At 36.6% G+C, this 14,848-nt stretch overlaps 1 pseudogene; it reads right to left on the reverse strand.

Moving 5' to 3' along the window:
• Positions 1-2,415: 2,415 nt before the first annotated feature.
• LOC143386121 (docking protein 6-like) overlaps positions 2,416-14,848 on the reverse strand; it is a 103,805-nt pseudogene continuing 91,372 nt past the window's right edge.

The following is a 14,848-nucleotide window of genomic DNA, read 5'->3' on the forward strand; positions in this document are numbered from 1 at the left end:
GCCCCAATAACATGCTCAGCTGTCAGATGCAAAAGGCTTCAAACGTAATTCATCAGTTCAGTACGGCAAGGTTGCCTAGGGAGGCATCATCACTCCACGGAAGGTGTCTGCTTTGGAACTTTTCACTATTTTCTGCTGATCATGAGGTTGATCCTTATGTTAATACTACACTATCTTTGTTATTATAGTTTGGTAGCAAGACTCTTAACCAGGTAGTGAAAAATCCTTTGATTATATTCTTCTTTTCAAAATTACCTTAGCTCTTCTAGATCTTAGGCAATTCCAAATGAATTTTGCAATCAGTTTGTCATTTATTTTAGAAAAGTCTGTTGAGATTTTTATTAGGGTTAAGGTGAATCTATAAATTAATTTAGAGAAGATTGCTCTCTTAACAAGATAGTTTTTCCAGTTCATGAGTGTATACATATTCCTATTTATTTTGCTCTACTTTCTCTAAGCTATATTTTACAGTTTTCCATGTAAAGTTTTTGCATATATTGTGTTAAGTCCAGCTGCGCATATTTCATAATTTGATGCCATTATAAGTAATGCATTTTTTACTTTTAATTATTCATTGATAGCATAGAAAATATAATTGATTTTTGTATATTTATATGCTACAACTATGCTCAATTCATATCTTAGCAGTGTTTCAAAATAAATTTGTTAGGTTTTTCCCTCAGTAGTCTCAGTGTACAGAAGTTTGATTTTCAGTGCTTTACAATTTGATTTCTGCAAACAGTAATATTAGAACATAAACAGATTTCAAAGAATTATGCATCATAAATGAGTAAATTCTAGGAGGGGTAGGGGTAGGAAAGATGGTGGAATGATATGAACATCTTTGCCTTAGGTACATGTATGACTGCACGTGTGGTGTGATGCTACATTGTGTACAACCAGAAAAGTTGTGCTCCATTTGTGTACAATGATTCAAAATGCATTCTGCTTTCATGAATAACTAATTAGAACAAATACAAAAATTAGTAAATTCCCATGCTTCCTGCTGACCCTTCAATGCAGTAGGCCCCTACCAACCCGCAGGTGTGCCCCAGGTACCAGTTAGTACACAAACAGCTGTACAGTGTTTTCTCCAAAGTCTTGTTGCACTGGTGCCATTTTTTCTAATGGGCCTTGCAGTCTGGACTCGTGGCCAGTCACACTGATTTCCCTTCCTGGAACAGAGTTGGTAATTCTTTCTCTGGCATTTAAACACAAGCTTCTCCCAAGCATTGTGCTGAGCTGCTTCTCCCATTTCCTGTGGCATTAGCTTTGCCTCAGGATGTGCCACAGCAGAGTTCTCCATGACCAGGTCTCTTCAGACTGAGCCAGAAGCTGCTCTCAGGAATGAGAAACAGGCAAATGGTGATTTCTGAGGGAGAGTTGATACTCAAGAGGCTCACACACCTGTCATGTGGCAATGCTGTGGACTGTGTGTGGCTTTGCCTGCACCAACTCACTGGCTTCTCTGATCATAGCTAGAGGTAGGTATTTAAATTCTGCTAACACAAAAGAGTAAATGCAGTGCCAGAGGGGTCAAATGCCCCAGATAAAACTGGTAGGTGACAGTGCTGTGGTCTAAACCTAACTCACTCTGATTCCCAGGGCGTGTAGATATGTGGGTGTCCGGGTTAAGTTTTAGATATTAAGATATTCATTGTTTAAGAAGTTATTCTGGCAAACAACAAAAACTGCAAAACAAATACTAGGCCAAGAAAACAAAAACAGTTGGAGATTATTTACCTAATCTATTTCAATGTATTTTTTTTTTCATGTAAGTTACAGAAAATCATTGAGAGCATAAAATTTGGTGTTTTGGTTGAGAATATTAATTTTAAAACATACAAAGCCAGTTTATTCCCCTTAAAGGCTTTGAAAAAATAAGAAATTTGAAAAAATAAAAAAAAATAAGGAGAAAAAAATGGCAAACCTGAGGTATATAGGTATAAATGGAGTGAAAATTCTTTACAAAACCCAAAAATGCTTGTTTTTAAAAGCCCTGAGTACTAGTCTGTTGAAATGATGGGACAGATAAAATCATTCTTATTAGCATAATCATCATTAATGTTTTTGTTATTTTTGTGTGCAAGAAAAGGAAGATTGGTGTATCCAGGAGACAGGCATGGGGGAGATGAAGAGGGGGTCTTGGAAGTAGCATTAACTGAGAGAGAACAAACAAAATTGCAGTTCAGTTATATACATACTTCCTTCAGCCAGTAAAAAGTGCACCATAGATTTTAGGTTCTTGAATCTTTAAAAGACATCATATCTTTTTCATAATCATGATTTTAACATAGTTTACATATCTAAAAATACTTATTTTGTTTTGAGAGTTTTTATTTCTCGTCGTTATCTGGAACGTCATTACCACTACACTCTCAGTACCCAGGCAGACAGGGGCAGAGTTGGGCGAACTCACAGCTGCTGGATAAACAGGATCCAAGGATCTTCAGGGAGATCAGCAGGTGGAGGGTTCAGCGTTTCCTCTGTGCAAAAGTGCTCCAGACTCGTAAAGTTACTACTACTTGGGTTTTCCTTTTGTTTGTCTCCTTTAGAAGACATATGACTTGAATAAATATTTAGTTTTGTAAGAAGAAGATTACAACTTAAAATTGCCATTTCAAGGCAATGGAACCTCACTGATTGTTACCTTTAGGACCAAGGATTCATTTTAAGTTGTGATAAGTCAGTCCCCACTGTGCAGACTGACGCATTGAACATCTTTACCTTACACAGAATCCTCAAACTTGAGTCTTATATCGGGTGTGTGATAACAATAGCATAGGGGTCGCAGCAGAAAGACACAATTTGGTTGGTTGTGGCTCATGTCTATATCTACATCTGTGCTTAATGATCAAGCATTTGTACGTGTGGATCCCAAGCACAGAGTAGGATGAAGAAACAAACTATTTGCTTGATATGCTCAGTGTGAAATCTGAGTTGTACATTTCATAAATTATGGATTTGCCAACATTTATTCAGTCATTCTGAGTTAATATTATACTTAATTACTAATATTATCAACATAAACATCTGGGTGAAGTTACAGTATACTTGTCACAAGCCTGGAAAGCAATATTTAAATGATTTTATGAAAATACCATTCAATATTGTGTGCTTACATGATATCCACCAAAAGAGCACAGGGAGAGACATATTTAATTTAACGGGAATCCTATAGCATGAAGATATATAAAAAATGAGAATTATTATAATATTGGAAATATATTGCATCATTAAAATAGTTTGAGGTTTAGTGGAAGTGACTGAAATTATTTTAAATGGGGTAATTATCTTGCCATACACTTAATAAATTTTATTCAGATTATCGATGAGAATTGGAAGAAATTTAGTGTTACCTTCTACTCTTTATAAAGGCAGTGGTCATCTCTGGCAACAGTGGATAGAGTTTTCCCTCAGGAGTTTATCACATCCCTACTACTCTTGGTCTTTGCCCTAGAGCTTACCTTCCCGACTCAAAGGTGAACCACGTGGAGTCCCAACCATAACTCCTCAGTGAGCTGAGAGGCCACATCACCAGTTTGACCTTGGCGTTGTGGATGTCCCAGAGATAGATATTCTCATGGGTGATCTGCATTGTGCATTCTCCATAAATATCCAGATTTGGTGTAGGCATGAGATAAACATTGAATCGCTCTGCAAAGAAACAAAGCATGGAGAAATTAAGTGGCAAGGGATCAAAGTGTTCACAAGAGGACCGTGTTCATTTGTATACCTCTTTGCCTCCACACTTCAGAAAGCACCACCACATTCCCTGGTGACAGGGATACACCTTTCAAAACACCTCCTCCTCCTGTGTATGTGAAAATAGGAGCTCATTAAAATACTCTTAACCATTAACTCCTTTGCTCTCATTGTATAAATTTTCATTGCATGCATTTTCTACGGTTAGGATGAAATCGCAACAGAAAACTAAGGGCAAAAGCTAATTGGAATCTCTGTCTAAAAGGCACTTCTCTCTGCTTCTTCACAGAATCTAAGTTGATATCATGGATATCCTGCAAGAAAAGTGCTATTTATTATAATTGGCAAGAACTTACTGAATTTCACCTTTGTAATATGAAGTGTTTAATACACAATCGGTGTGACTCACTAGCTATGTAAGCACTGCAAAAAATAATTTAGTTTACATCTCAAAACAAATGGCACCAGGGAAAATTGAGCATATGGTAATTGTAGATATCTGTTACCACCTTCTGCAGAATTTAAGACATTACCTTGGTAAGAAAAATAAAAATGCATAACTTCTTTCATTCTGGAATTTTATAGTTGAAAAGACTGTTAGTTGGCGATGATTTCAAACCCTGCTATGTCATTTTTGGTATATCTCAAAGGCTATTTCAAAATTCTGAAGCCCTTGATTCCCATTTAAATGCATTAAATGACTTTATTTTGACAAACTCAGAGGTTAGTTTATAAGTTCCAGGAAGTAAAGAACTCAGTATGCCCTATAAAGTGTCCTATAAAATACCTTAGTTCCTAGCACCATAGCCTCATTTTACAGTAAGTGATCAATACATATCAGGTTATTATATGAGCGAAATAAATTTCTTCATGATGAATATGGGATGCACAAATTGGGAAATTATGAAAAAATAACATCATGATAACAAAAAGTTTAAGAATTGCTTGGCTGATAGATCTGGGCGAGTTTGTGAAGAGTGCTTTAGAAGCCATTCTGTTTAGTTATTTTAAGAAACAGCATAATGCAGCTGCATTGGAAGAGGATTATTATCCTCTTCCAATTATCCATCCTACTGTCACAATCTGAATCACATGGTGTTTGAGGGTGCTCAGCTGGAATTACGTGTATAATACAACTGATATTTTCTCTGGCAGGCATTTCACCCAGTAAAGATTCTCCTATGCCAAAAGACAATATTCAGATTCCAAAATGGGTGAAATTAATGTAAGCATAGTAGTTTAAAATTTACTGGCCATATCACTACTATTATACACATACGTTTGCAAATTTTTTAACAAAAGATAGTCTAATGACTTAATTTTTACTTAGGTTATTGACCCATGAAATGAATATGCATATGGATTTCACATACATTTCCTCAGGAAATGACAAAAGGAGATCAATTTTATAGGTGAGAAATGAAGAAAGAATGTTGTCCCGTTAATTATCTGCAATGAAATATCACAAATAAATACTCATTGTGTATATCCTAAAGTGTATTTTAGCATTAAATGCATCATTGGCATTCTCACCATAATTGCTAACCCATTGAGATTATAAGTAGTAAATGAAAGGTACGTGATCTCATAAAAGAGCATACATGGAACTTGGACCCAGTAGGTGGACTTAGAAATACAGACATTGCCTGAACATCAAGCTCTTTTTTTTTTTTTGCTCAAGACAAAGTGAATTTCACCATCATGTACATCCAGAAGAATAGGGTCCTAATGAGAACAAGATACATTCCATGCTTGTATAATTACATCAAAATGGAATCCACTGTCTTGTATAACTAAAAATAACCAATAAAAAAATTAAAAATAAAATGAGATCTCAAAAAATTCCTCTGGAGAAAGGAAAGCTTCCATATTTGGAATTAATTGTATTTCAGTGGTCTCTGTTGTGCATGGGGAAAACACTATTATCAAAGAGGAAAGCAAAACATTCTTCTTCAGTCTTCCCTTTCCATCAATTTTAGAGTCTAAACACAGAAAAGAATTAATGCCAAAATGCAAGAAATAAAAACCCTTTTTCCAGAATAAACATCATTGACCAGTATTACTATTGCTTGGGGCTATATAGACCCCTGGTAATCATAGCCAGAGTTTAATATTTAAAAGAAAATAGAACAGGTGAAAATACAACCTTGACTGTGAGTGCCATTCAAGGGGATGGCTTGTGAAACATCAGCCAGGGTGGAGAACCCAGCAGCACCATCACATTGTCACTGAAACATCCATGTGCTCAAATATCAGCAGATAAAAACCAATAATAACCAACCATGGAAGAGTCAGAACAATCATACTGTATGGACATAGCGAATGAGTGAACTTGGTGCAATTCACCCCTGCAAGGCTCTACATGTCAAAATCACGGAGGTCCACCTTTACAAGCCAAGGGTGATTGGAGGATGGTCCCTGGGGGAGCCCTCCCAGGGCAGGCAAGCTCTGGGGGTGCACTGGTGAGGTCTACCTGGGGGACCATCCCCTTGTTTGCTTTCTGCTTTCCCTGTCTCCAAGCTTTGAAACCAACATGTCACCTGTTCCTGTTAACTGGGTTAGAAAGTCAGTTTCAAACTCTCCAGTCTCCCCTTTGATGCTCTTTCTTGTAACTTTGGAAAGAAATTATCATAAGAAATATTATTTTCAATTGTCAGATGTTCAAAATTCATTCTGCTCCAATGGTTAATTTCTAAGGATTTCAAATTCAACTAAAAAGTGGACTATAATTAAATCCAGTATAAAATCAGGCACATCAAGGGGAGGGTGGCACATCAGATTAACATGTGCACGTCACTGGATTCCATTATGATGAGGAAGGAAGCTCTCTGCCTTTGTCAGGAATAAATTATTTACTTCTTCTATAAAGTCCATGTGTGCTTTGAGAAAATTCATTGAAGTTTTTATTGGAAAGAAAGACCATTTCAAAACTGAGTGGTTAAAATGGGCTTCATTTTAATGAATATTTTTTTTTAAAGTATACCTATCTAAAATGCGTCTAACAGACATGCATTTTTAAAAATTTAAGAACTTGCATTTGTTTTTAACTGCCTCGAATCCTGGCTTTCAGAGTCTGGTGTGCACCAAGATGACCTACAAGTTGGTTTGAACACAGTATTGGCCCACCTCCGCCCTGCCCTTATCGTTTCTGATACAGCAGGTGTGGGTTGGAGGCAGGTAATTTACATTTCTATTTATTTCCAGGAGATGAGGAAGTTGCTGTTCTGGGAATCACACTTTGAGAAATTTTGATTTGTGAAACTCCTTTTAAAATATGGCCAGGGAAATAGCAATGTTAGAGAAGTCAATACATTTCAAAAGCTTTGCTGTGCTCTACTAGGACAAACCAGCACATTTTCTCAAACATATTCTCTAATATTTGTTCACCTAAATTAATTCAATCTCAACTGATTCATGACTGACTAAAAAGTGATGAAAGTGATCTCATGCATAGTAAGGAATGGAAAGAGAGAAGATCTTAAAGACAGTTTATAATTTACTAAGATTAGTATATTCCAAGCAATTTTTCTTTTATTATGATTAAGAACAACAGAAAATCCTAATAAAAAAGATCAGAAAGCCCACTGCCAAATAGCCAAAAGAACTGGAAAAGAAACTAATTGTCTAAATAGTGACAATTTTCTGAAACATGAGTAAAAACTCTACAAATATTATGAAGAAATCAGTTTTTTGAAAAAGTTGTGTAAAGCACATGTCAGATTAAAATGTGTGTATTTCTACTCAGTATAAAATTATAGAGCTAAAAGTATCTCCAACACATTGCCCATGAATTTGTATTTATTAAGACATAGGGTCACATGTCAGGGATACATGAGAAAGCACAGTTTTATTTTAGATATCTGAGACGACAAGCAAGGTGAAATACTTATCACTTTGTGCTATGGTGCACTAGTATTGAATCTGAGATTTTTTTACACTGGGGCTGGATTAAGAAAACCAAGGGCCTGCACCATGTCCCTAGAAGGCTGGAGACGTGGCAGAAGGTCACATCTGGAGAAGTGTCCAGAGAACATTACAAACTGGGGCGTGGCCACACAGAAAGGACTGAGATCAGTCAAAGGAGGGAAGCTGTTCAGGAAAAATGATCCTGGTAAAGGGTCAGTGGGCCACCAGGCAGAGAATGGGAACTGAGGGGGTCATCCTTCCAAAGAGCCACCAAAAACCCCCTAGGAGTTGGGGAGTTTTTGACTGGTTTAGGGCAGGAATCAATCCTAGCTGTTGGTCAGCCTGCTGGTGGGGCACGGGGAGCATGTAGCTGCAGTGAGAAGAGCAAGGGATCAGAGATGTGGGTTTCAGAAGCGAAGTGATACACCATCCAGTGAGCAGAAATCCAGTGGCAAAGAGCAGAACAGTGATGAGCCCTCTGAACTGTTCACTTTAGAAGCCATGGGTTTGAGGATTAGGTCAAGAGAAAACTCAGAAACAAGTAGCTCAGGAGTACAACTGAATATCTGGACGCTAAGAGGTTCATAGGTACCCCAGATCATCAAGTTTCTCACAAGGATGGGTTAGATCCAACCATGACTTAGCTAGGTGGGAGATGTGAACTTATACTTTTATGTTCTCCTCCTCTTAAAACTGAACTATTTAGAGGGAATGCTTTCAGTTTCTCTCAGTTTAGAATGATGTTGGCCTTGGGTTTGCCATATACAGCTTTTACAACGTTGAGGTATGGTCTTTCTATCTCTATTTTTTCTAGTGTTTAGACAGGAATAGATGCAGTATTTTGCCAAATGATTTTTTTTCTGCACCTAATCAGATGATCATGAGATTCTTGTCTTTAAGTCTATTGATATGGTGAATTATATACATTGATTTCTGTGTGTTGAAAACAACCTTGCATCCCTGGGATGAAGCCCACTTGATGATGGTGCACTATCTTTTAAATATGTTTTTGTATGCAATTTGCCAGTATTTTGTTAAGAAATTTTGCATCTATGTTCATCAAGGATATTGGTCTGAAGTTTCCTTCCTTGCTGTGTCTTTGTCTGGCTCTAGTATCAGGGTGATGTAAGATTCATAGAATGTGTTTGGAAGAGTCCCCTCCTTTTCTATTTCATGGAATAATTTGACGAGGATTGGTGTTAGTTTTTCTTTAAAAGTCTGCTAGAAGTCAGCTGAGAATCCACCTGGTCCTGGGATGCCCACTTTCACCACTACTATTCAACATGGTCCTTGAATCTCTAGCCAGAGCAATTAGGCAAACGATATGAAAGGGATATAAATAGGAAAAGAAGAGCTAAAGCTATCTCTGTTTGCCAACAACATGATTCTATAATTAGAGGACCTTCTCCAAAAAAACTCCACCAGAAAATTTCTATAACTCAAACGTGAATTCAGCAAATTAGCAGGATACAAAATTAACACTCATAAATCAATTGTGTTCCTGTACTCCAATGATGAATTAGCTGAACAACAAATTAGGAAAACCATCCCGTTCACAATAGCTTAAAAAGGAAAGAAAAAAAGAAATAAAGGAAAAAGGAAGAAAAAAAAAGAAAAAAAACTTGGGAATCAATCTAACAAAAAAGGTGAAAGACTTCTACAATGAAAATTACAGAACAATAAACAAAATAATTGAGAAAGACATTAGAAGAAAGAAAGACCTCCCAGTTAGAACTAATATTGTCGAAATGGTCATATTACCCAAAGCACTGTACAGATTCAATGAAATTCCCATAAAAATTCCAATAATATTCTTTGTAGAAATAAAAAAGTCAGTCATGAAATTTATTTGTAAAAATCAGAAACCCAGAATAGCCAAAACAATCCTTAGAAAAGCCAAGCAGGATGCAACACAAACTTTATACTACAGAGCTACACTAACAAAAACAGCATATGATTGGCACCCAAATAGGCAAGAAGACCCATGGAACAGAATAGAAGGCACAGAGACAAACCCACAAGAAGTTCAGTTACTTCATACCAGACAAAGGCATAAATAGACATTGGAGAAAAGACAGCCTCTTCAACAAATGGTGCTGGAAAAACTGGAAACCCATATAGAGCAGAATGAAATTTCACCTCTATCTCTCACCTGCACAAAACTCAACTCAAAAAGGGTTGAAGACCTGGGTATCAGACCAGAGACCCCTCACCTACGAGATGAAAATGTAGGCCCAACTCCCCAACATATCGGCTTAGGAACTGACTTCCTTAACAAAACTCCTTCAGTGCAAGAAGTAAAATTTTAAAACAAAATCACTAAATGGGACAGCATGGAACGAAAAAGCTTTTTCACAGCAAAGCAAACAATCAAGAGCATGAAGAAAGAGCCTGCAGAATGGGAGAAAAATCTTTGCTACCTACACGTCATGGTGTTAAGTTCTAGAATATACAAAAAACCCAAATATCTTAACACTACCCCCCCACCCCTGCAATAACCTAATTAATAAATGGGCAAAGGAACTAAACACACACTCCTCAAAAGAAGAGACAGGAATGTCAACAAGTACCTGAAAAAATGTTCAACATCTCTAGCAATTAGAGAAAGGCAAATTAAAACTACACTGAGATTTCACCTCACTCCAGTCTGAATGGCAATTATCAAGAATTCAAGTAACAATAAATGGGGGCAAGGATACGGGAAAAGGTTCACTCATACTTGCTGGTGGGACTGCAAATTGGTGCAATCACTCTAGAAAGCAGTATGATCCCTTAAAAAAATCTGTGATGGAACCACCACTTGACCCAGTTATCTCACTCCTTTATATATATTCAAAGGATTTAAAATCAGTGTACTACAGTGATACAGCCACATAAATGTTTATAGTAGCCCAATTCACAACAGCCAAGCCATGGAACCAACCTAGGTGCCTGTCAGTACACAAATGGTAAAGAAAATGTGGTATATATATACACAACGGAGTGCTACTCAACCATGAAGAAGAATAACTTCATAACATTGGCCAGGAAATGGCTGGATCTGGAGACTCTCATGATTAGTGAAATAAGCTAGTCCCCGAAAGCCAAAGGTTGGATGTTTTCCCTCATATTTGGAAGATTACCCACAATAAGGAGGCGGGTGGTGAGGGGAAGAATAGAAGTTCAGTAGATTAGACTATGGGGAATGGAGAGAAGGGAGAGGGGATAGGAAAAGGAAAGACAGTGGAATGAATCTGACATAATATATGTGTAGAAAAAAATCACATCATGTACATCGACAAGAATGGGATCCTAATTAGAATAAGATATATTCCATGCTTATATGCTTATAAAATTATATCAAAATGGATTCTACTGTCTTGCATAAATAGAAAGAATCAATAAATATATTTTAAAAAAATACCTAAACATTGCTTAGAAGTACAAGTCCAACAAAAATAAGGGCATTCTTCAGATTTGTGAAAACACAATGGTCTATTTAGGCTTTGAACAATTCCTCGTGTAAAAATTTACCTGTGTTTTCCATTCTGCCTGATTATCTGGATTTCAATTCCAGGGTCTTCCATACCAAGGAGGTTTAAATATTTGTTAACATTCATTGATTAAAATATTTAGACATTAGTAGTTGAATAATTTGAATAAAATTAAGAATCACATACATTTTTATGTAAATTATAAATATTATGTAAATTAGTTATGAAATGAATAATACACGTATGTATTTGGATGCTACTTAAGCTTTTGAATATCATACAGTTTTTTTTTTCAACTTGTGATTTCATAAGCAAAACTCACTCTGTATACAAATATGTGGTCAAAATAATTTTTTAAGATTTTACTGGGATATTCAGAGGGCTAGAGCATTCAAACAAAAAACTTATTCAAAGTCTTATGTGATTAAAAAATCCATAGTTTATGGAAGGTTTCATCTAAGTCAAACTTGTTGCTGTGGTTAGTTCATTAAACCTCTCTGTGTGGTGTAATTTAGGAAAAAGGCTTATTTTCCTTCCACCACTGCTCCTGGCGAGCTTCCTCCTCCTGTCCCTGACCTTCTTTGGGTGGTGCCTTGGTAGTTGATCCACTTGTCAGTCATCTTCATGTGGCGGAAAGTCCAGGGGTGTATTTTGGACTTACTGCCTCATCTAAAGTGAAGTCCTCCTCTGTTCCCAGGTCAGACCTGTCACCAAGGATCCAGCAGCAAGAAGATAAACTCTTTTTCACTTGCTCAGTCACCTCCTTTCCTTCACAGCTCCCCATGTTTGCTCTTGGCTTCTCCAGGGTGAGAAGAACCAGAGGAAAAGGGGTCAAATCTTTCTCACGGGTTGGCACTGTTGGAAGTTCCCTCTTGGATGGTGAATTCCTGTAAGGAGGCTGGCATTCAAATCCGTTTTGCAAACAGAAAAAATTCTCTGTGTGGGGTGTATGGGACGTTCCTAAGAACCATCACCTACACCACCTGCTCCCTGAGGAAGGTGCCATACACTCCTCCACTACTATTTTCTGCTCCACACCTCCATCCTATTTTTAATTTTTTTTTTAGTTATAGATGGACACAATACATTTATTTTGTTTGTTTACTTTTATGTGTGCTGAGGACCGAACCCAGTGCCTCATATGTGCTAGGCGAGCTCTCTACCACTGAGCCACAACCCCAGCCTCCTCCATCCTATTTTTGGTGGAGATTCTTCTCATAGTCCTGGTGTGGCTGTCTTCAAGATGACTCAAGTCCAGCCAAATACAAGGGATCTACTTGGTCCACAGGAAAACTCACCCCTCACTGTCCACCAAATGTTGAAGTGTGTCTGGGCCAGTGGTGACCAGTTCTACCCACTTGGTTGTCATGAACAGCCTCAGCCCGCCTCCTGCAGGCTGACCTCAGCTCTATTATGGTGAGACCTTTACACCTCCAAACTTTCAGGTGCTTCCTGAAACTCTCTCGCACACGGTAGGACCACGTGTCTACAGTATGGTGAGGAAAGGATCCGTCTCACTCCTGACAAACAGCCAAAATTCTGTGACTAGTTCCCTGGGTCCTCCTTTCTTCCAGCATGAGAGGAACAAGTTCCCTCTCCCTTCTGCACTTTTATTATGAAATGTCATTAAAGAATCCTCTTTAACCAATACTCTAGGATTTTTCTTGGTACTGTTCACCCATTATTCAAAGCTTTATGGCCACAGAACATTTCTGAGACAAGAAGAAAGTCTCATTCTGGACTCTGTATTTAACAATTGTCATACACCATTGGAAAATGTGAAGTTTGGGAAAGACTACAAAATTTACAATTTACTAAGTGTTATCTAGTCAAAAGATCAGAAACATCAATCGAATATGAAATATCAATGAATGATCCCAGAAGAGATCTGGTATTTGAAAAGAAACTGACCCTGTTTCAGATTTATTATGGAATACTCATCTTGGAATCTAGGCTCATCTTGGTACACTCCTTATCCCATTTATTTATGAAATACTCAAGGAACTGTACACAGGGATCCATTGTGCACAGGAGATAATGAGACACTTCAAGATCATTCTGTTTTGTACATTCTTATTTCCAAAGTTTCTGTCCTACAGGGATATCACAGTGGTCACTTCTAAATTCCAGCAGCTTGAGAAATGGAGCTAGGTTGGGAAAGCATATGTCTCACATTTAGGAGCATCCTGAAATCAGTGTAATGTAACCGAACCACCAGAAAACACACCATTTGTGACTGTCAAAATTTGTGGAACTCTTCAGAAACTGTGACTCCATTTCTACTCAAACTGAAAATCGGTAAATTTCTTTTATTATTCTGTGACAATGTAGTAAATTGCCATCTGCTCAGTGCATATAGCCACTGTGGATCTGGACACTTGGATTTCTGGAATCCATTAGCAGCACTTAAAAATCACAGCAATTTTTTTTAATCCCTCAGCAATTTCTTTTTTTTTTTCTTTACAAAAACTGTTTACTGCATTTTATGTGCATTTCTAAATAAACCATGCTCATTGAAGTAAATATAGAAAATTATTTAAAAGTAAAAAATTCAACTATTATTACTCCTTGTAGAGATAAATCCTGTTACAGTGTACTTATATATAAAAATATACTTCTGCAATTATTATTATATTAAATATAATGTTTTTAACTTTGTATACTGAAATTGTTATAAACATTTTCAGATGTGAGTAAATATTCCTTGGGGATAAAATTTTCAATAAATGTGTAACATTTCACTTTATAGTTGTGCTATAATTTATTTAATAATGACTATTTGATTAATGTTGAAGTTAAGCCAATTTTGTCTAATATAAATTAAAAAGCAGTGAAATAACTTTCAGTTAAATTTGTTGAATAATTCATTCTTTTTGTGTTGGTTCATAAGGCTTATTTTATTGTTCATAAATTTTAGATAGTTTTTAATATACTAGATTATTACATATATTGGCTATTAAAATCTGATTCATTGGACCTAATGCTATAAACTCTTTAAAAAATTTCATATTGCCAGATTGCTTTTCAGAAATTCCTTACCAACACATACTCCAAATCTAGTCATGTGCATGTCTTTTGACAGATTAAAGAAACAAAACAAAACAAAACAATTCTGCTTTTTCCTCTTGTTGATTGTGAGAATTCTGCATACTTGATATACTCCTTATCCCATTTATTTAAAATATTCAATCTCAGATTTTCACTAATTTTATGTTATTTAAGTTCAAAGGTGGAAAATAGATTTACTTTTTTTACTTTTTGCAATAAGTCCTTCACAATGAAAGATTGAGCTATACTGTAACGTTTGATGAAATGAATCTCATGTGAAATGCTCTTTTAGTTTTGACCAATGTGCATCAGGACACGGAAGATTCAGGACACCTCCAAAAGTCCCCTTCTGCCACCTCGCCTCAGTGCCCTCAGAAGCAGGCGCTGATCTGATTTCTAACACCATAGGTTATTTTTGTCGATTTAGCAGGTTCTTGTGACTGTAGCATCCAGTTTCCATCTGTAGCTTTCCTTTCTTATTTATTTCACTTAAAAATTTTTGATGATGCTTTTTGATGAACATAAGTTTGAATTTTGATGAACTTCAACTTATTTCTTTTTATAATTTGTGTTTTCAGCATTTTATTTGAGAAATCTTTGTATATCCTTAGGTTGCACCCATCTTAAACTGTTTGAGTATGGTGTGATGAGCAGTCCAGATTTATTATTCCAATGCAAATATCCAGTCACTCTAGAACACTTTATTAAACACATTT

Source organism: Callospermophilus lateralis, unplaced genomic scaffold, assembly GCF_048772815.1.
Source record: "Callospermophilus lateralis isolate mCalLat2 unplaced genomic scaffold, mCalLat2.hap1 Scaffold_741, whole genome shotgun sequence".
NCBI lineage: Eukaryota > Metazoa > Chordata > Mammalia > Rodentia > Sciuridae > Callospermophilus > Callospermophilus lateralis.